This window comes from Crotalus tigris, unplaced genomic scaffold (genome assembly GCF_016545835.1).
Source record: "Crotalus tigris isolate CLP2741 ecotype Arizona unplaced genomic scaffold, ASM1654583v1 scf7180000024371.1489680, whole genome shotgun sequence".
NCBI classification, from domain to species: domain Eukaryota; kingdom Metazoa; phylum Chordata; class Lepidosauria; order Squamata; family Viperidae; genus Crotalus; species Crotalus tigris.
Window position 1 is genome coordinate 985944 of NW_024100541.1, and position 24384 is coordinate 1010327.

Here is a 24384-nt window from a genome sequence, read left to right on the forward strand (position 1 = left end):
ATGAAAATGCAAGTACAATAGGAATTCTAAGCTAGTGGTTTCAAGCTAAGAGTTATCATTTATCTCTTACACAGCAAACTGAACATTTTCTTAAGGTTGTATTACATCTGTAATACATATTTAACAATCCAACTCTTACCCCTTCCCATGAGATTTGGCACAGAGTCTCATGCCTTTCTCTTCCAGCTCTCTCCTTTGGGGCAAAATAACCAATCAGCTTCTCTCACCCTGTCCTCCATCTTCCAAATTACATAGCTATCCCAAGATACTTTTTCCTTCCTTCTAATCCTATTCCTAATTCATGACTTTCAAAGGTAGTGATGGTTAAACTAGAGCTAGATATAAGAATAGCTTCCTATATCTTTGTTAGTAAGAATTAAGTCCAGTATAGCTGACCCTCTAGTTCTCTTCTCTATCTTTTGAAGACAAAGTTGTATGCTAGGTTCAACAGGAACCGTTTGACCTTCCACTAGGTGCAAAGTTTGTTTCTCAGTTGATATCAGGATAATTAAAGTCCGTCATTACTATTGCAGTGTGTTTTCTGCACACCTTAGCCAACTGATTAGCAAAAAGTTCATCTATTTCTTCTGTTTGATTGGGTGGTCTGTAGGATAGACCTGTGGTATTGTCATTCCCGTTTCCTTTTATAAGAACCCAAGGGCATTCAAGAAGATTTTCATAATTGATTTTGTTTTTTTGCATTTCTATAGGAGTGCAGCTATTTCTTATATAAAATGCAACTCTCTCTCCTCTTTTATTACGTCTGTTTCTTTTGAAAAATTTAAATCTCTCTAGATGGACATTCCAGTCATGGGTTTCATCCCACCAAGTTTCGGTAATGGCAACAGTGTCATATCTACATATAGTACATATCAAGTACTAAGACTTTTTCTATTTATCAACCATCTTCATGTTATCCTATTTCTTCAGCAATTTGAACTATTTAGCTTAATTATATTAATGGCAATACACCAACATCCTGTTAAGAAATCTCTGAAAGTCAGAAAGGGGGGAGAGAGGTAATAAAAATTAGATTTTAAAAATAGGGACTTTCTGTTCCTCCCTCTTCCCATCTCACTCTATCTTTCAGAGACTTTCTCACAAAGCCTGCAAAACTATTTTTATAGGATTGAGGATCCTAAAAAATGAAATATTATTCAACAAAGAATTAAGGACAAATAGGAGTAACTCATTTTTTGATCAATGATTTGTTGAATGTGGAAAGAACTGAAAGCTAGGTAAAAGAAAATGCATGTTTGTAAATCCAGCAGGGGTCTTTGAAGTAGGGCATCAGATAGAAAAAAACAGCATGAGCCCTGCATGTAGCTTTTCATAGTGGACTGCTGAAATGTAAACAAACCCTTCATTCACCCACAGTGATGTGTGCTCCATATAAAGAGGGTGAGAACTAAAGCCAATTCAATGAAGAAATGAAGGAACTTTGCCAACCTTGTTTTTATTTGCATGTCAGGTTTACATTTCAAGTAAAAAAAAAAGCTGAACCACATTTCCAAAGAAATATGTATAATTTATTAGATGCAGAATATTTATGCTGTGATTTCAGATTCCAGAAGTGGACTACAATCCAACCTGAAGTGCACTCTAGCTCTATGACCACAACACTATTCTAAAGAAAAATTTTTTAGACATTGCTGCTGGCGATGATAAAGTAAGTGGAAATTAAGCATTTTATCTATTTATTCCTTGAAGTTCTGGTGCTTTTGAACAGTTCCTAACTGAATTGCGAATAAGAAAGAGAAAAAAATCACTCTCACACAATTTGAGCATGTCCTTAATGTTTATTAATTTACCTTTGTTTTATATGTCATTGCATTGCAAAATTGTTCCAGCTTTCAGTCCATTTGGTTAGTTTGACATTCTAATGATGCCAACATAATTTACATCTCTGTTATGTCTTTTCCTAAATGTCCTTAAATAGGAAACTGTAACTTCTTTCATATTAAGAATATGAAAATGTTTCATTGTCTCCAGTTTAACATCATTGAAGCCATCCCATTAATGAAATGAAGCAGAGACATAGAAATCTAAATTTGATATTATTACCGAATGCCAGAGATGAGTTGCCCACATAAGGATTGTTTTCCAATATTTTTATTATAATTTCTTTAAGGAAAGAAAAAGGGAAGAGCCATCAACAAAGTTATGGTAGTAATGTGAGACTTTATCATTATGAGTGATCTATTTCAATTCAGAATCGCTATTCTTTCTCCAAACTTTCAGGCATTCTCCTGTTATTTTTATTCCCCCGTGTGATAAAGATTACACAACCAGGCACCACATAAATACTACACATAGACTAGTCCAATACACACATTCTGGTGGGAGAGAAGTTCCTTAAGGATGTCTGAAAGATAGAGTGAGAAGTGAAATGTCTTCAAGAAAAAACGAAGTCCAGGTGAAAAAATCATTGGCAGTTCCCTCCCTCCCATCCAGGACATAGCACATAAGCGTTGCTTGAGCAGGGTCCGTAAGATTATCTGGGACTACACATCCTCTTCACGACCTGTTTTCCTTGTTACCTTCTGGGAGGAGGGGGCTTGGTGGTATCCGAAGCAGAACATCCAGATTCAGCCAGAGTTTCATTCGCATTAACCTTGCGAACTCTCAAGCTTCCTCTTTCCGTTATATATTCAAGATGGACAATATTTAATATTTATTTGCTAGTATATGTAGGGATGTGGGTCTATACATATGTTGTTCATAGTATGTTTAAGTGTGTGTCATGTATGTGTTTCACTTTGAGAGCGCGCAACTAAATTTTGTTGTGTGCCATTGTGCGCACAATATAAAAATGACAATAAAGGTTATCTTATCTTATCTTATCTTACCTTACCTTACCTTACCTTATCATATCTTTTGGGACACCCATGACCTAGATGACTCAGAATCTCCATAGACATTTCCTGAGGATGGGCTTGGAAGATTAAACCTCTAATCCAGGGGTGTCAAACTACCGGCCCACGGGTCGGATGTATCATGCCAAAACCACACCCACCCCATTGCCGGGAATGGAAAAAAAGTTGTGATACGTTCAAACACATCATGTGACATTGCAAGTTTGACACCTCTGCTCTAGTCCCAGTGACCAACCCAGATTGGATCCTGCTACATTATTCTGGGACAGGTATATTTGCCCTTATTTGTAATAGTCAAATTGCAGAATATAATTTCCCAGGAATAGTCCATCTGAAAAGATTCTTCCATTCTTTTAATATGCTAAATTTTTGCAAAGTTATAAAATGGATACTTTCAGATTCGTTATGAGCCATTTGAAGTAGGTGTTTCACCTTAAGAATTCACTTTCTTTCTTTTCTTTTTTTAAAAAAAAAATTATTGTTTTTTTTTAATTTTTAAGAAAAAGTACTCAGGATACACCGTGGTGTTTGGGTAATCAGACATTCAAAAGTGAAAACATAAATAAACAACTCAACTTAATAAATTCACTGTCTCCTCTCTATTTCCCTTAAGTAACATAATACGTTTAAAATATTCCATTTCTAAATTAAATTTCTATTATTACTAAACCTGTTTTAAAACTTTATCAGTTTACAATTACCAAGATCAAATTTAACTTTAAATCAAGAAGTTATCAATTCAGGTATCCCTTCCAGATGTATTCTAGTTCTTAATTTCTCTCATCCCTCTTTTTATCACCAATCTCATTTATTTCTTCTTCCATTACACAATAGCTATCTTAATTAAAAAAATAATATTAAACCTTAATTCACTTCAATTCATTACACAAACTTCAAATTTCATCCAATTGATTGTCATACCTTATCACATCTATGTTATTATACAAAAAAAATCATCTAACTAAATTAAAACATTCCATTAATTATTAAAACCATCCCAATCTAAAAAAAATCAACATTTTTTCAATTCCAATACCTAGTTTTCGTCAAAATATATCTATTATTCCAAAAAGTATTCTTAATCTATTTAAAATATCCGTTCTAAAAATCACTCTCATGTATATATGTTTATATTTTTTCTTGCTTCTAACTCTAAAATCATCCTTAAAACAAACCATAAACCCAACATTGCCTTTTAATCCATTACACAATTTTAAATTTCTCTTTTCAGTCTAATTCTGGCTTTTTTCCTATGCCATGCAGGTTTCCATAGGGACGCTTCCCTTTCAGCCAGTGGATCTATCTTTGTTGCTTGCAGTAGCCTTTGAAATAATAGAAATCCCATCCTCTGCATTAGACGTCTATTTCTCTCCTCCTTGAAGGGTCGTTGCTTTGTACTTTGAAGTCTCAGTCTTTGCTTCTTCAGTTCCTCTAAGTTGCAGATGGAAGGTTTGTAAGCTAGAATAAGTTCGTCTTTTATCTCTGTTGATTCCTCTTCTAATATATTTTGATTTATACCATAGTTAGATGTAACCTGCACGTCCAATTGGACATTTGAAGTGAAATCCCTAGATCTTAGTTCTGTAGTAAACTTTTTCACTGAGCACATATTTCTGAGTAGCCTCATAGATCTTTTCCAATATAAGTATACAGTTTAAATGTGACTGAGGTTTCTCCATTTTGATAGTAATTAAAAATAGTCTTTTTTTCTTTTTTGTGGAGGTTATATTTAATATAATTTAGGCACTATCCACCCCCACAGTTCCCACAGTTCCCCAGTTTATCTTTCCTCTTCAAAAGTATTTTGGAAGTCAGTTATCTTCAAACCAAGTAACCAGAAGTTGCAGTATTAAATTTTTGCCACTAGATATCCTCAGTAAGTTAAAAAAGGTCTTTTCCAAACGCCATTTCCCTTTTTCTATCTTTTAAAGTATAATGTGAAAAAGAAATAATCTTCCAGCATAGGATGATAGTACAGTTCTTAGAAAAAGAGGAAAAGAACAGAAACATTTTTCTATACCCCAAAAAATATAAAAGTAAATATAGTTTTTAAAATTTTGTTCTATTTTTATAGAACGCCGTTCTTCCCAAAAAATGTAGAAGCTGCCTTTTCAAGCCAGGGAAGTAATTCCAACAAGGCTCTTTCAGGTAGCAAATACAAAATAGAACAGAGAGAATAGCAAAGAAAAGTCTCACCCGGATTCACCACGGGGGTTCTTACAGCTTAGATGTTCTTTGACTTGCGGTTTGAAGCAGCAGGGTGATCGGCCATTTTACTGGCCGATCTTCTTCTCCATCAACCCTCAGAGATGGCTCGGACAGCTGAGGGAGCTGCTGCTCCTCAGCAGCCAAGCAGAGCCTCCTCAACAGAAGTCGCACCCTCCAGGGCAACTTTGGGCCTGCATAAGGGTCTGCCGGCGGAGGGAAAGCTAGCCAACGAAGAAACAAGTCTCTCCATTCGACTAGAGACGTTGCGAACCGGAACTGGAAGTCAAGAATTCACTTTCTTTCTTACACACACACACACACACACACACACACACACACACATTGGTGCCAGGATTTTTGGGTTTACCAAATTAAATGTAAAAAGACAAGCAGGGAAAAAAGCAAATTATGAGTCCCAACCTCACCATAGTTAACTAGTTTCTTTAAAAAAAACAACAACAACAACAATGGTGCTTCCAATGAGTGGAGAAGTGAGTAATTATAGCTGCCTTCCTGTAGTCAAAAACATTATTCTGAGATTCATTTCAGCTGTCTGTGGAATAACACCACAAGTAAATCACTGGCCAAACATCCAGCAATACATTCCCAATTATAGATAAAATTCATATATATGACTAAGGATCAGTGAGTGAAGAAAAGAAAAGGAAGATGGTTGAATGCTTTAGTGACTTGAGGGCGGTTTAGTGACTTTATAATCATTTAAAAAATGTAAAGTGGAATCAGCTGATAGGAGATGGATATTTCATCTTCTGTATAGTAATGTGAACACTGATTAAATCCAGCTACTTCAATTTACGGTGATTGCTTCTTAAGTTCATTTTAATGGTGAACTTAATACAAGTGGAAATTGAACAAGTCAACAATAAAGGATGGATGAGTCTAATGAGGCCATGTAAAGCATTTTAAAAGAGGGGTTAGCAAAGCATTCTGGCATGAGCAAAGCACCCCACTTGAAACAATAAAGCCACTATATCCTTGAAGATCTGGGGCTGCTTCAAAAACTATCCGTATGCATGTGAACAGAGAACACCTCTCTGCTTCCACTACCAGCAGAGAGAGAACTGTACATGCCTATATCTGAGCAGCATAAAATAGCCACACATATTCCAAGAAAGAGTGTTTTGTTCATGATAATATTCTTTGGAAAATTACCCTTTGGACTACTTTGCATAACCTTAAAGACTATCAGGCTTGATTTACCCATTTTACCAAGCTAAGTTTGTCATTTTACCAAGCCAAGCTTCAGCTTATTCCACTATACTCTCTGCACATGTAAAATTAAAATTAAAAAAGATTGGACTAAATGCTTGATCCACATACTTTCAAGCATAGCTTCCCCCCCCCTTTACATCCCAGGGATTCTCCTTAGTTAATTGTGCTCAGAAAACTTAAAGTCCACGGTAAAGAAGGAAGTTTTTCATATGGAATGATGTAAGGAGAGAAACTAGCAACTGGATAAAGGGTAGTTTTCTATAGGAGGAGCTGACAGTAATATATATAAACTGTGCTGGATGGAGGGTAGTCTTGTGTCCACCCACCTAACAGTGGTGGCGAACCTTGGGCATGGGTTCCAGAGATGGCACTCAAAGCCCTCTCTGTGGGCACTTGTGCCATCGCCCCAGTCCTAGGCCTTTAGCTGGGTTTTATAAAACCTTTTCGCTTTAGGCCTTCACCGCCATGTGCAAAAAATAAAAAAGTTCAATCAATCAGTCAATTTCAACTTCTTGCGGGAAAAAAAGATCTTGCAAAGTTGGAATTGATTGATTGAACTTTTTAGTCCCACCCAACGTGCTGTTACCACTGTAGTCACGCCCATCCAATTGGCCACACCCAGCCAATGGCCACACCCAGCCAGCACCCGATGCTGCATAAATGGGTTTTGGGTTGCAGTTTGGGCACTTGGTCTCTAGAAGGTTCGCCATCACTGGTATAGGAGGAGCTGACAGTAATATATATAAACTGTGCTGGATGGAGGGTAGTGTTGTGTCCACCCACCTAATTGCTTGATCTTGTGTGAAGAATAAAGAACTTAATTCATGCATCTGCCTTTTTTCCTGATCCCAGCTTAGAAACAACTTTGGTAAGGGATAAAATGTTCCAACAAACTAACAGTACTACAAATAAAAATAATAATATTTCTATTAATCTATTGGGGGTTGATATTGACAATTTTAGAGAATCTTAATAAAACATCTTATCTTACTATACTACAGAGCCAAGGTGGCGCAGCAGTTAGAGTGCAGTACTGCAGGTCACTTTAGCTGACTGTGTTCAGCAGGTCAGCGGTTCAAATCTCACCGGCTCAAGGTTGACTCAGCCTTCCATCCTTCCGGGGTAGGTAAAATGAGGACCCAGATTGTTGGGGGCAATGTAAATATATATATACATTGCTTACTGGTGTACACCGCTTAGAGAGTGCTTGCACTTAAAGCGGTATATAAGTCTCATAAATAAATAAATAAATAAATAAATAAATAAATAAATAAATAAATAAATAAATACATGGTACCCAAGGGTTAAAACCAAAACCATTGTAATTTGCAAAGCCAAACATCCAAACCAGTGTATCATGTCTATGGTAATTCCAATTCAATAAAACAATGACTAAGCAAAGCAATCAACAGGACTGGTTTAAACTCCCAGCCCAAATGCTTGTGGGGCCAGTCTTCAATACTTCAAGGTGATTGCTAGTTTGGTAGACAAGCACTACATCAGAGAAGGCATTATTGCTAGGTCCCAGAGGATGATATTTCCTAATAAGAGTTACCTGAAACATGCCGACTCTGCTGATCTTGGTGGATGAGCAGACATAGTGAGAATTACGTAAGGAGCATGGTGGCTCATGTGGTTAGTTTATTTATCCATGTCAGAAGCATTACAGTTAAAATAAGGCATACCATATGACATAAAATATAAAATACAAGATTAAAATATATACAAATTAAACAGACCTTGCCTAAAAACTAGTAACATTAATTGTGTTCCAGGCACTGGGTTACAGGTTAGCAAGCCTGCATTTGAGACCCAAGTGCTGGTGAGCTCCAGTTAGTGCCAGGGGCATGAAAGAAGCCCCCAACTGGGCATCCCCTTGGCAATGGTGATGTCACCAGCTAATCTTTTCATCCCAGAAGCACTTCAGTGCTTCTGACATGAGTGCTATGTGATCAGAGTCAAGTAATGAGTTGCAAATAACCATGCCCCTGTTCACATAAGGTTTAATCAATGATAACCAGCACGTTATGGATTTAGTATTAGCTGGATGCTTTAATCTTGATAAACCATGATAAACTCAGGACTGGTATTTCCAAAGCAAAAAACAAGCAACCTAGAACCTATTTTGTATATAAAGGATGAGGTATAACAACCTGCTCACAGTGAGAAAAGAACTGCAAGCAATCACGTGAAGCATTAGTACCGCTTTAGTAAGGCCACAAGTATTCTATATTCTGTACTTGTGAAACTGTAAAAATCTTGTATTTGAATAATTCAGTATGCAGGTTAGCAAAACTATCAATATCAAGAATAGGAAAAGGCCCAGTGGACAATCATGTAAATATGAGCCAGCAGTATCCGGCAGCAGCCAAAAAGCCAATGCAATCCTAGGTTGAATTAACAGAGGGATAGACTCAAAAGCATGTGAAGTACTAGTACCGATTTACAAAATCTTGGTAAGACCACATCTGGAATACTGCATCTAGTTTTAGCCACCCCCATTATAAAAAAGATGTTGAGACTTTGGAAAGAATGCAGAGAAGAGCAACAAAGGTGATTAAAGGCCTGGACACCAAAACATATGAAGAATGGTTGCAGGATTTGGGAATAGCCAGTCTAGAGAAAAGAAGGACTGGGGGGGGGGATTGTGATATGATAGCAGTATTCCAGTATTATAGGGGCTGCCACAAAGAGGAGGGAGTTCATTTATTTTCCAAAGCACCAGAAGGCAAGACAAGAAACAATGGATGGAAACTAATCAAGGAGAGAAACAACCTGGAATTAAGGAGAAACTTCCTGTCAGTGAGGATAATTAACAAGTGGAACAGCTTGCCTTCAGAGGTTATGAGTACTCCATCACTTGAGGTTTTTAAGAACAGACTTGTCTGAAATGATATAGGATCTCCTGCTTGAGCAGGGGGCTGGACTAGAATACCTCCAAGGTCCTTTCCAGTTCTATTCTGATTGAAGGATTCAGTTACAAAAGAGCATGAAAAAGATGCTGAAGCTTAAACTTTGGAACATGTATGTCCAATATATGCAATTAAATTGTTAGCTTGCCAGACGTTGTTTATTGTCTATGGTAAATAATTTTATCTATCCAAGTGCAATGGGCGGAACAGAGGGAGATTCAACTTGGAAATAAGAAAGAATTTCTTGACAGTGAGAACAATTAATCAGTGGAACAGCTTGCATCCTGGAGTTATGGGCCCTCCATGTCTGGAGGTTTTCAAGAAAAGATTGGACAACTATTTGCCCAGGATGATATAAGTACTCCTGCCTTGGGCAGGGTATTTAACTAGAAGATTGCCAAGGTCCTTCCAGCTATATGATTCTATTCAAGTTAGGTTTTTGGCCGCAATGACAACCCCAGGCTCAAGAAAGAAAAAAGGATCTGGGAACAACCTTGTGATGGTAGAGAATGAGGGAAGCAAGGGGAAGAGGGGTAGAACAGAACTTCATTCTTTCTTCATAATGGAAAAAAACAGTTGACAGTTGCACCAGTCTTGTTAGAATTATTCTTATTATTCTGATTTTTATACCTTTGAAGCAATACCTATGGATGGATAAGACAGCCTACAAAGCTGAAGCTGTCAAAATATATTTGTCTAAAGTCATTATGACCCATCAAAAATATTTCATAAAAGTTTAAAAAATAGGCACTATTCCTTTTGCTTATTTTTGTAGCCGGTGGGCAGCTTTTGTCTATAAAATGATCATATTCATCATTCTCATTACTGTCTGATCATTAGAGAAACATCAAGGCTTTTACAAATTCATTGTTTGCTCTGTTGGAGCTCTACTAAAAGTTTGTTGTCATTCTCTTTAAAAAGATGTTCATCTCTGAAGGCCAGTCAATTAACTCTTGTAAATCTGAAAATATAAGGATGACAAAGCTCTTGAATAAAAAAATACAATTTTTCTAATATGTTGACAAGATAAATCTAGAAAAGCAGTGCCAAGCACCAAGACAAAAGCCTCTCTTTCTTTCTTATGAATGTCACAAACTATGGTTAGCATATGCTGAAATTATTTTACAAATAGCCTTTCACATGGCTTTTTTTGTGATAAAACACCCAGAATGGAGTTCCGGCACCTTTTTTGGATGGAACCTTGTAAGGTAGGCAAGGCGGGTTGTATGACATGTGTGAGTCTGGCACCTTTTTTTTTTTTTTTACAAAAAAAGTACAGGCCTTTCAAAATGCTCCACTAGATTTGTGAACAGAAAAACATAGGTTAATCTTTCTTCCATAAGGAAAATGAAATTTTCTAACAATTTCTCAAGGGCAAGGGATAGTGTGAGCCCGAAGTCCAGTAAAGTTCTTTCTGTAAGGATGTGTTTCTGGAGTTTCTGTGTGTCTGGTTTTTTTTTTCTTTTTCACTGTTTACGTTGCATAACAAGTGTGCCTATATAAATCTAATACTAAGACAAATAAGAAAAGTGGATAAATATAGGCCTACACAGTTCAGTGTTTTACGTAAAAGCCTTGAAATGGTCCAAGGATTCTAGAGTGAATATGCGGGAATTGTAGTTCTCTATATGCTTTGGGGTTCGAATTCCCATTGAACCTCTTCCAATATTTATACATGCAGACAAACTGATGGCCGTGGGTTACCCTATTCTGTTTTAATAACATCAGATGTTTTCTGAAGAGTGGGGAACCATCCCCATCATAACTATAAAGCACATGTTGCTCTTTTGAAGTAGGGGGAGAAACTATGCTGTGAGCCATTTGCACAATTAACATGAAAGAATATTCTTGCTGAGAAAGAAGCTTACATTATCAAATAGCATACGGTGATGGAATTGATAAAAACAGTGCTGATGCAGAGGATTGCTTAGGAAGAGTATGTAAAGCCAACCAGAAATAAATGTCAAGAAGCAGGACACACACTGAGAATGACAAAAAAAAAAAAAAATGACATGCAAAAAGAAGCAAATGAATTGAACAAAATAGAAAAACTTTAAAAAAAGAACCACAGAAAACTGGGGAAGGAACCAACAGCAGAAAGGGAATTGCAGTGTCTTGATACATCAAAGGACTTTTCTTCTTAGCACACTATTTTTTTTAGCACAGAAATTAAATATTAATGCTCAATATCATGGGTGTCAAACTCGATCATGTCACATGATGTATTATGACATATTGTGATTTTTTTGTCTTTGCAGAGCTCAGATGGGTGTGGCCTGCGTGTGACACATCCGGCCCAAGGGGCCGCCAGTTTGACACCCCTGTTCTATATTGTTAAAACCTCACTTCTTTATTGTTTTCACAGCAGTAAACATTCTAGGGAACTCATTTTGATGAAGAGAGTTGGTAAAAATTATTACATTGGTAATAGTTAATATTCTTGTAATGAGCATTATGTGAAGGCAACCTGTGGAAAAACAGGATCTTTTGTAAATGCTCACCTGTATAATAAGACACAGGGATACAGGTAAATCATATAAGAACTCATTTCTAATTTTACTCCGTTCACTCTCTTACAGTGTTTTAGTTACTGCCTTGGGCAGGTGAGGTGTCTCTGCATGTTGAAAGAAAAGGGAGGAGCAGAAGGAGAGGGGAGAAAGAGGAGGAGGAGACAACTACAGAGAGCAAATACTGCTTTTGCAGTATACCATTGATAAAGATCTAAAAGCTCTATTTCTCTTGCATCTGTCACTATACTCTGAGTGATTATGTGTCAAAAAATGCTTTTGACCTTCATACAGTCAAAGTGACCAACAGTATATCATTTATTTTTCCAAATTTCTATCCTTAAGTACTGTTCAGTATCCCTCTTCTGGTATTCTTTGAGAATTGTGAAGTAGTTTAATCACCTATTAATGCTATCATTCAAACAAACTACCAAACTCATCTTGCTTTCTAATTAAATATATATTAAACTCAGTATGGTGTCTTTATTCCAGCCTCAGCTGTGTTGCTGATATTCTGGCTTCTTTTATTCTTTCTTTCCAAAATGCTTTTTAGCAAAATTATTTTTGCAGGAATAAAGAAATTCTGTGAGAATGATTTAAGAATAAATAATATGAGTAATTTTTTTCCCAAATATAATTTTGCAGTATATTACATAATCTTAGTACATCAATTATGGTCAGGCTACTCTATATGCTAAAAAAGGCATAGATAAACTGAGATGGACAAATTAAATTTGGCCTTCCACACAGTTTACTGGAATCTGAAATAAGGAGGAGCTAAGAAATAGTATACATTTTTGCTAATTTGTTTACAGACAATATTCATTGAAATATTAATTGATGACAGTTTGTCCAGAACCCTATCCACTATAGTTGTTATATCACTTAAATAACAATAATTTAGATCCTGATGAATATATATGAAATCAAACTTCTGTCAGTCCAGATGAAGTGGTACTCAATTTCCACTAAAATAAAAACTCATATTTTCACACTAATTCCAGGGGAGTTGAAATGCACCAATGTTTTGCTAACCATTCCTTATTGATTGGGCTCATATATCATACTAAGGCATAAACTATAGCTTACAAACCACCATGGCTTGATTCACAGAACATGCTAAATATAATGTATGAACCAGATCAATTTCAGAGACCATTGAACCTGTAGTATAATCCTATACCTGCCTACTGTACTGTGTAATGTAGTTTACTCCCAAACAGATGGATATAGAAATAAGGCTTTGTTCATTTATAACTTTTTGATAACTTTTAAAACCTGGAGATGGGAGGGAGAAGAAAAAGAAGATAATTTAATTTGATAAATCTCTAAAAGATACGGTACATTACGAAGCTGCAAAATTGCAAATGAAGATGGTTAAAATCAACAGTGCTATTTAATATACCATATGTGAATATTATTCAGAAGCATAACTGAGAAAGACAGAACTAAATAGAGCAGAGACACTAGTATAAATAGTAGTCTTAATTCCAACAAAATTAACTAAATGTTAAATTAATTAACATTTTAGCCTTGATCTAGTAGAAGGGAACTGGAATAATCTAAATTAAAAGCCCACTAAGGCATTCCTAATGCCTAATTATCCTGGAAAGGAGAGGTTAGTGCAATATATCATTCAGGTTCCTCATCATTCATCAGTCATGGTCTTGCTTTCTTCTCAGAACCAGGAACTGACTTTATATTTTATTGCAATGCTGAAATAATAATAATGAATTTGGTTTCACATATCAGTCATTTTGAATGATACAAATATTGAAAATTTTTAGTATTAATAAACATACAAGACCAATTCTGAGCAAATTGGAATATAATATAATGTGCCATTCTTCATTCTCTAGGGCTCCAGTGTAATGGACCAACACTTATTTCTTTCTCCTCTTTTCTTATATAAACTCTTCTCAGACTTTAAAAATAATTTTATTGCTAATTCATTTCTCATGTTCATTCTGTCCTTTATCAATAACAATCAGTAACAATCATGCAATAATTCCCTGATAGCAGGACATTGGACCTTTTATAGATTAGATTAGTCAGAGTTAGAACAGACTATACTTAGAGCAGATCAATCATACCAATAAGTCTACATTCATCATACCCATGTACATTTTCAAACAGTTGTTTTCTTTTTTAAAAAAGTTGATTACCTCCAAAGGAATATGTAATAATAAGTATCCACTCTTAAAGTATGAATTAAATATCTTTCTAAGAAGCTAACTTGCACATACAGTTTGATGTGTACCATTTCAGAATGTACCGGTAGTCTGAGAGTTTCAGTTTTTCAAACAGAATTTTTCTATTACTAAGAACTTCCTTTTGCCAACCAATGTCACATATTGAAAATCTAGGGTTTTTTTTCTCAAAATGGCTAATAATTTAATTTGATTTACCATGTTTTGTACTTAGTGACATTACAAGACTTGTTTAATCATGGTAACCAGAAGTGGCAGAATTCTCATTGCTAACCAACACAGTCATGTAATGTCATACTTTAGGACCACATTAATTACTGATGGAAATTCCAGTTCCAATTAGGGTTGTTAATTACAATTACTATCTGTACTCACTGATAGAACCATCTCAAGTTATGTATAAAAAGACATGTTAAAATAATTGTTTTGTGGTTCACCACACAGTCAGTAAGATATTTATTGTTATTATTAATTTGGAGCTCCACGTTCTTATAATCCTATGTAAAATATGCACTGAAACCGAGTCAACACAAATATTAAGGGCCTTTATCTTACCTAATTTGAACTAATTCAACTATCTGTTTGTGGAGATTCTCAGTCATCCAGATCATAATTGTCTCCAAGGTGTTTTTTCAAAAGGCAGGTGGACTTTTTTTCCTTGAGGAAGGAGGAGGAGGAGGAGGAGAAGGAGGAGGAGAAGGATAGCTTTGGGGTCCTGGTGGTCTCTGGGTTTAGTTGTTTCCTGACCCAAACTAGGTAACATCATCAGTGCTAGAATAAAATGTGGAGAGGAGGAGAAGGAGGATGAAGAGAAGAAGGAGGAGGAGGAGGAGGAGGAGGAGGAGGAGGAGGAGGAGGAGGAGGAGGAGGAGGAGGAGGAGGAGGAGGAGGAGGAGGAGGAGGAAAAAAAATCACTTCAGTTCAGGACTAATCTTTCCATCGCCCCCACCATTCTGCCAGAACCGATGAAGCTTCTTGGATGGGAAGGGAAATGCCTTCTTCTCCCTCTCAAGGAAAAAACAGTCCAGCTGCCTTTTGAAAAAGCACCTTTGAGATAATTCAGCTATCAAAATCAATACAGTATATTAGTCAGTGAGGGCAGCCCATACCTGAACATTTCTTGTTTTAGAAAAGTATAGAAAATTTTTAGATTACAGGGACAATTCCTAATAACTGCCTTTGAAGCTAACAATATGTTGATGACACTGGAATTCCAATTATTTATTCTTGCATTTTTATTTGTAGTCTAAACATGATTTTCCACTGACTTTTCTGTGGTTATTATTTGGCAAACAAATGATTGAATAATTAGTTATTTTGGTTATTAAATCCATCTGTTTTCAACAAAGTCCACTGCCTAAATATATACATACATATATATTTCTTTTCTACATTGTCCAAATTATTTCTTTTCTGGGAGCTGAAATGTTTCATGCCATACCCTTTCTTATGGATGCCAATATTTATTATAAATGAGCACAAATCTTTTTGCAGAAAATAGAGAGTATCATTGCCAAATAAGCTCTTCACTCAGAGTTAGTAATCCAAAGGATAAATTCTATTTCTATTTGCTCATTAGTAATTGAGCTTCGGTTCCTAAATTAATGCACATTTCTGCCTGTAGGAAACTATACAAATAAAAGGAAGTGCAAATGATATGTTTTTCAGAAGACTGAGATCCTGGAACTTTAATGACAATTGAGCCATGAACATGTTCATTCCTCTAAACATTTCATTCACAGCAAACCTCATTCAGGTTAAATCATAACAGTTTCACAGACTCTATCAAACCATTTGGCTTTAACTTAGCATGATAGGAAAACTCAGTCCCAGGGTTGAAAAGATCTCAGTGGCTTTAATGATTGATCAAAGTCAAATCTGCAATGCACAAGACAATTACATCATCTTGACAAATAACCATCTGTCTGTGTTTATTTAAATCCCTCCAGGAAAGAAAGTCTTTTTTTTTTTTTTTTCTCCAGAGCAGTAGGTCAAACACAATATCTATTGCTAGAACATTTTTCTTTCTTTATCCTGCTCTGGCTTTAATAGCACCATGGACAGTTCCAGCATAACTTCCTCTGACAAATATTAGAACAAAGCCTATTATTGTGTGTCAGGAATGTCCAACTTTGGCAACTTTAACTCACTTTAATTTTTTTCACTGTATGTCTGCCATACCATCTGGGTCTGCCATTCATTTTTAATTTCCCAATCAGCCATGCTGGCTGAAGAATTCTGGGAGTTGAACTGTACAAGTCTTAAAGTTACTCAGGTTGGATTCCCCTGCTGTATATCTTGGAAGTCAAGCACTTCTTCAAAAGTAGAAAATCTTAAAGGTGCAGATTTTTGACTTGGTATCTAGTATTTCCTTTTCAAAGGCTTGTTGTGCCAAGAGTGGAAATCTGTAAAGATACTCAGAGTTGGGGTGTTTTTTTTAAAAAATAATCCTGCTGGGGATGGAATATTATAGTTTTTGTATAGGCCTGGCTTGTCTCTGGCATGATCCAATGTTATTTCTGTTGGTCCTATAAGTTCCTTCTTTTAAATCCAGTTTATAGCTGGGCCCTGAAATTATGACAATCCAAATATTCTATACTTTAATTTTTGTATGCATTGGTGGATTGTGACGCAATGCAGTGTAAAAATGTACTTCATTGCGATTGCTGTGTTTGTTAAGTGGAAATCTACTTTCTTGCAATTCTTCTGTTCCTTTATGAAAAACAGAAACCTGTATAATAATTTATGTAACCTAAAACATATTAAACTCAATATGCTAAGAAGCATAACAGCTATGTACAAAATCATTTTACCATATTACTGTCCTACACTGCTTTTTAAAAAAAAATCTTTTAACCACTTTCATCACTTTGTTCAATCATGTTTGTTATTTCTCAGTCTTTATTGATTTTATTGCAATTTCTTTGTTTGATTCTTTCGAGCCGGCCAGAATCATTAGGAGTTGGATGAAAGATTAATAAATTAGGATTCATTGCACATTTCATTGCACATACAGCCAGATGTTTAGACTTGATTTGGTATTTTTATCCACCTATTGAGTCCTTCCTAAGCATCTGGGATAGGCAGATGTTGTTACTTGATAGTGTTAAAGATATCATTGCAGCATGCAAGCTGTTCCAAATACAGCTGCCTTTTAAAGTAGAAAGGGATTTCTACTAAGAGGGATTTTCCAATCACATTTCTTGGTTTCCTTTGTCTCTCTATCATTTTCTACTTTCGTGTATGGTTACTTTCAACTAGATCTGTGTTTTTGCAATCCCCCAAAAGCTACCAATCTAACATTTTTGTTTCTTTTTTTTCCTTCTTGTTTATGCAATAGGAAATGTTTTCAGACTCAACTGTTTTGCATTTCATGAAAAAAATATCCTAATCTTAACAACCAATGATAGCGAAATAAGACTGCATCATTAATATTATTTGTCAGATGTCTATTTTTTATTTGTTTCTTCAGTTTACTTGTTTTAACTGTGATTCAGCTTTGCACCAAAATGTTTTAGATAAATTCTAATCAGACTGTAATTTTTGTTTTACAACCACAACTGGGAAAGAAAATTCATCATTAGTCATGTGGTCATTAAGTGAGACATGACAAGATTTCATACATTTTTGCAACTTTTTTGTTATTGTCATTAAGCAAATTAGAAAGAGGCTGAAAAATATCCAAAGACCCCTTCCATAAAATGGACATAAACTGTTTCAACTCTTTCCCTCAGGATACTGCTACAGGGTATTGCGTGCCAAAACAACTACACACAGGGACAATTATTTTCCCTTATGCTATCACTCTGTTGAACAGCTGATTATCACAGTACTGTCATATGTCTAAGGATATTTACCCATGTAGTATGGCTGTGTTACTATTATCCTTCTCATCTTTTCTACTATCTTCTCCTATTGGTATCTTATGATTATATTACTTTATTGTTTGTATGAACAGTGAGACCTTATGCACCAGAGACAAATTCCTTGTGTGTCCAATCACATTTGGCCAAGTATTGTATTGTATTGTATTGTATTGTATTGTATTGTATTGTATTGTATTCTATTGTATTCTATTCTATTCTATTCTATTCTATTCTATTCTATTCTATTCTATTCTATTCATTAAGCTACATATATATGGCCATGACTCACAACCTCCCCTGCTACCTTTTCCATTGACTTTGCTTGCCAAAAACCAACTGGGAAAGTCACAAATGGCAATCATATGACTGCAGGATGCTGCACTCACTATAAATGAACAACAATTGCCAAGCACCCAAATCATTGCAGGGATGCTGCAATGGTCATAAGTGTGAGGACCATATGTAAGTCACCTTTTCAGTACTGTCCTAACTTTGAATGGTTACTAAATGAATAGTCATAAATTGAGCTTTATTTTCAGCTTACTTAACATGTTCTATGTGCACAGAGTCAGGAATTCAGTTGAATTTCTTATACTACTCCTAATGTTCAGAATGTTCAGGACTCACTGGAGAAGAGCCTAATGCTGGGAAAGATTGAAGGCAACAGAACAAAGGGATGACAGAGAATGAGGTGGCTGGATGGAGTCACTGAAGCAGTAGGTGTGAGCTTAAATGGACTCCAGAAGATGGTACAGGACAGGAAGGCCTGGAGGAACGTTATCCATGGGGTCGCGATGGATCAGACATGACTTCGCAACTAACAACAACAACAACAATGTTCAGAATATCCCCCAGTATAGAAAAGCCTGTTTTAAAAACATTTACTGCAACTGTATGAGCACGAAAAATATGGAGTTTCAGTTGGCTGGGCAAATTATTCATAAAAGCTTGTCCAGCAAGAGAATCTAAAAGGGAAAGTTTAGGGTCAAATAATAGAGAAGGAACATAGCTTCCCTCCTATTCTTCTTGTATAAGACAATCTAGAAAATTATCCAAAAATAGTCAAGAGGATCAGTAAAAAAAAAAAAAAATCTTCATTTCCTATACCTAAAGAAATTCCAGAAATTCCAAGCAAATGTAATCCAGGATATTACAATTAAATATAGTAATAATGTAAGGATAAACTATTTAGGTCATATTCTTGCTCATATTGCTTTTGCTTAAATTTAGTTTCACTTTCCTTAAATTCAGTTTTCCTGTAAATCTGTATGAAATTATATTTAAATGTATGCAATTATATGCTCCTTTTTCAGGCATATTTCTCTCAAAAATAAATATACATTGCAAGGTATATTTTGTTTCAAAAGACATTTTTTTTTAATCTGTTGAATCATTCGGGAAGTGGAAAATCTGGTGAATAAGCTAAGTTTTCATTGTCACATTTATCTAGGAAGTACAGTTTGTATCAGTATATACTGAAATTTGTCAGGATCAAATCCCTCAAGCTTCTCTAATGGGAAGTGTATCAAAAATAAACACACTAAATTATCTTGCTGACACTCTTGATGAAAGCTGTGATTAAAATGCATCTGCATTTCAGGTGGCCAACTCTGTTCTTATTAATGCACAGCCAAGCTGATGCTGTCTCCTGTCTGCTTCTTGAGTAGCAATTTACAAGAAGGACATTTGCAACAAAGAAAACAGTGTTATTATTCAACCACCTCTGGCTGCATAAAATGAAATATAGCACCAGAAGCTATTGGGTATGCTACTGTAGCACTTCTACATAGACATTATTTCTTTCTTAATTTCCAGGAAACTCCACCCAATTTGGACTACTTTAAGACTTACAAATACAACTAATGGATTTATATTTTGTAGTGGAATCTCCAGCTGGGGGGGGAGGTGTAAAGGGGGAGGAGCTTAGAGTCCTTGAACAGCAGGAAGTGGCACAGATCTTACTTTCTCGGAATACCTGAAACCTTTATCTGACTGTTCCCAAGAGAATGCAGTCCATCTGGTAACATTCTTGTAAGTAGGCATGCAACAATAAAGTAACCTCGATCAATTCATGGTATCATTCTACTGCTTTGTGCTTGGTATTATTTCATGATGGGCAACTATATCTCTTGAAGTATATTCAGCCTTTGTGTTACTCATTTCACCACAGAGAGATGCTTACCCTTTTGCAGTATCCTGCTTCATTAGAGGAGACAAATGTCAGAGAAAAAAAAGTGGAGTGTCATTGGAAAACACAGCTGTCCCTACTCACCACCAACAAACCAATATCAATCAGAATAGAGCTGGAAGAGACCTTGGAGGTCTTCCAGTCCAGGAAACCTTATACCATTTCAAATAGATGTCTGTCCAGTCTTTTCTTAAAAACTTCCAGTGATGAAGCACCCACAACTTCTGAAGACAAGCTATTCCGCTGTTTAATTGTCCTCACTGTTGGGAAGTTTCTCCTTAATTCCAGGTTGCTTCTCTCCTTGATTAATTTCCATCCATTGTTCCTTGTCTTGCCTTCTGGTGTTTTGGAAAATAAATTGACCCCCTCCTCTTTATGACAGCCCTTCAAATACTGGAATACTGCTATCATGTCATCCCTAAATCTTCTTTTCTCTAGACTGGTCATACCCAATTCCTGCAACTGTTCTTCATATGGTTTTGTCTCCAGGCCCTTAATCATCTTAGTTGTTCTTCCTTGCCTTTTCTTCAATCTCTCCTATCATTTGGCCCCCAATGGAATATCCTTTAATTGCTGTCTACAAAGAGCTTGGCCATTCCTATTCCATTCGAAGAGCTGAAAGAGGACAGTCACTATGTCAAGTCTTCTCTCTGAAGGACTGTCCAGGTAAAGTCAAATTTAAGATGAAGGGAGATTAAGTATCCAAGAAGTATCCAATTAGCCTATCCTAAGTAGGGGCATTTGTGTTTTACTTCTTTTTATGTTGATCATTTTCTATCTTTGCATCTATAGTGGTAAAATGAATATGTGAAAATTATGCACAATTAGTAGTCTTGGTTTTCTATTTTCATTGGCACAAATATATAGGACCAATATGGTTTGTACTACTGTCACGTTCATTGTAAAATAAAAAGGTGATATATATTAGTTTTATTATGCATATTTATTTCCTTTTTGATCTATATAAAAAGCAAGTACATTCTGCTAAATCAATTCCCCCATAAAATGAATTCTAAATGTATATAAGACCTGAATATATAATTTAGTCTTGTTCATAAAGGAATAAAGTCTAAATAGTATGGGAAACAGTAGTATAAAAGAAAATCATTGCTGATTTTACAAGAAACACATGGGTGGTTCAATTAACAATTTAACCAATATTGCATAAATCACAAGATTTTTATTTAATATTCAGGGAACTGAACATTTCCTTTCAATAAAAAAGTGTTATAGTATATTTTAATCCATATCCTAGGAGATATAAAAAATTATGTATTGTTTGGGAAAGAAAATGCATTAAGGATTAATGTCCACCTCTCAATCATAGAAAAAAAAGTCTCACACTTTCCTTTTCCAGATTTAGTGGCACTTGCAATAAGCTTTATTTTTTTTAAGTAAAAGGTGCAGGATTCATCCATAACTGGAATGCTTATTATGTACAGCTTTAGATTTGGATCTGGATGCAATCTCTCAATTTTGAGAAAAATAGATTTATCTGCAGCCAAATTGCCTACTCATTAACTCATTAGTGAGGCCAGATTCACTAATAACAGAACAAAACCATGTAATCAATCTATTCACAGACTAGGACAAAATAGCAATAGCACTTAGACTTTTATACTGCTTCATAGTGCTTTATAGCCCTCTCTAAGTGGTTTACAGAGTCAGCATATTACCCCCAAACAATCTGGGTCCTCATTTTACCAATTTTGGAAGGATGGAAGACTGAGTCAACCTTGAGCTGGTAGGAATTGAACTGCTGAATTGCTGGCAGTCAGCAATCAGCAGAATTAGCCTCCACACATACCTTTTATTGAGGTTTACCAATGCAACTTTGGCCTTCTCCAAACTTTCTGCTTGTTCAATACTATACTAACAGTAGTTGAAGTATTACTGCAGAAAACAAAATAATCAGAAAGTAAAGAAAGAAGCACTACTCCATTCCACTCAATTGGAAAACTATAGCCAATTCCCAGGACAGCAGTTTAACAAGCTTAAGAAATCAGCAGTTATAGAACGTAGGCAGTACCTAAGATTATAGCAACTGGGGATCAAGTTTTAATTACAAAAAATCAAAAGGGTTACATACATTTAACTGTAGCTTGGTAACAGTTAGTTACCATAGTATATGAATTTCTTACATTAGCAATTAGCTTAGAGTTAATTCTTCAGCATACATACTCCCTACCCACTATTCATTCTTTCTTTCTTTCTTTCTCTTTCTTTCTTTCTTTCTTTCTTTCTTCCTTCCTTCCTTCCTTCCTTCCTTCCTTCCTTCCTTCCTTCCTTCCTTCCTTCTACCTGCCCATCTCACCAGAAATAGGTTGTATAAAACAATTAAGTAAAATAACAATGTAAAAACAATCATTCTAAATACAATCATTAAAAAAATATGGACGATCATTATTAGATAATTAAAATATTATTTAAAAAATAGAGTATACAAACCACACACCTAGAAAGTAAGTATAGCAACTGCATATCACTGACAATAATGGAACCACCTTAAAATGTTACTAAAGATTATCTCATTGTTTGTGCTGAATCCTTAGCTGTCTCCAAAAAGTTCTTATCTGCACTTCTGCTGTTTTAATCATAATCCTAATGTTAACTTTAATCCTCCCAACTGAAAAAGTCATATCAAATTAAATAAGTTTAATTTGATTTAATAAGGCTTCAGATTTTAGAATTGTAACAACCCAATGCTGTCAACAAAACAAAATCCTTTTAATGATGAACAAAAGATGCTCAGTTTGCTACTTTATTCAAGATAAACTTGCTTATTCATCCTGAAAGACTGAACAATTTACTAAAATGGTGCTTTTGTGAACAGACAGTGTTCTTAGAAAGCTCAGAAATATCAATCCTAAATTCATTTTCCCTTTTTCATAACTACCCAGCATATTTAGGAATAGAGGGAGAAGTAATTTACTTTTGCAACCATCCCTTGTAAATACCTTCATGCCATATATTACGACATATTACCACATATTTAGGAGATTTTTAAGATATCTAATAGTCCATTCATGTCAAGCACAAAGGATCAAGACCATACCTTAACTTGCAGTTCGAAGATGTAATGCTCAGCTTATACACAAGAATCTAGTCAACTAAAGATCAATTCTAAATCAGCATTAGATAAGGGTCAATTGAATTCAAGGGGTGTTGGGCTTGGGCTGTTTGTGGCAACATAACAATTCTAAGCCAGTGATGTGTTTAACACCTAAACGCAGCTCTGTCTGCCCTTCTCCTACAATTCTTTATCCAACCTCTGATAAAATGCAACCCATAAATGTTTCAACAGTGATCAAGGGACATGTTTAATATATTTGGTTAAGACTATAGCCATGGAGTCCTTGGTGCTGTCTGAACTTGATTGTTTGCTTGCAGATATTTCATTACACAATCATAATTGTTTCATCAGTACTAGGTTTATACTACATACAGTAGCTTGCCCTGCCAGTGTTGATGGAGGGTATGATTTTCTCCTTGGTAGTTCCTTGATTAGGGTATTGTTTTCTACTTGATAGTTTGTCTGATGTTAATTCTTGCTTAATTCTATTCTCTGGGTGTAGGATGTGTCTTGGTCTTTTTGTTTACTTCTTAACTTTGTATCGGTTTTTTTTTTTTTGAATGGTGTGAAAATGTGTTTTGTTTCTAGGTGTCTATTGATGGCTGATTTGTCTGAATGCCAAGCTTCCAGGAATTTCTTAGATTTTTGGATTCAGTTTGTCTAGAATGCCCAAAGTTTAGTTTCCCAGTTGAAACTATGATTGTGTTTGTCCATGTATTATGAGATTGGGGAATTTTCAGTGTGTTTTCTCACTGCTAGTTGGTGTATACAGATGTACTCTGTTAACCTTCTGCATGCTTTGGTGGTGATTACAATCCTTACAGTGTATATTATAGTTGAATCATCAGGGACTTTTTGCATGGGCATCTATTTTGTTGGTATAGGCAGTCTGTTTCCTTTTTCTGGTGTTCTAAATTGCTGCAGTGCATTTGTATTATTCTGCTATTCTGAATAATGTTCTTACACAGCTCCTCTTGTGGAAGGCTGGGCTGTAACTTTGATAATGGGACACTTGGTTAGTATGGGTTGTTGTTTTTTTTGATAGACTTTCATTTCTAATTTGCTATTATTTCTCTGCTGATGAGGGTATTCATGAAAGTTAGTGGGTTGTTATTTTAATTTTCTCTGACAAGAGTAGAGCCAGTTTGGTGCAGTTGTTAAGGCATTAGGCTAGAAAATGGGAGACCATGAATTCTAGTTCTGCCTTAAGTATAAAGCTAGTGGGTGACCTTGGGCTAGTCACTTTCTCTCAGCCCCTAGGAAGAAGGCAACTTCAAACCACTTCTGAAATTTTGCCATGAAAACTGCAGG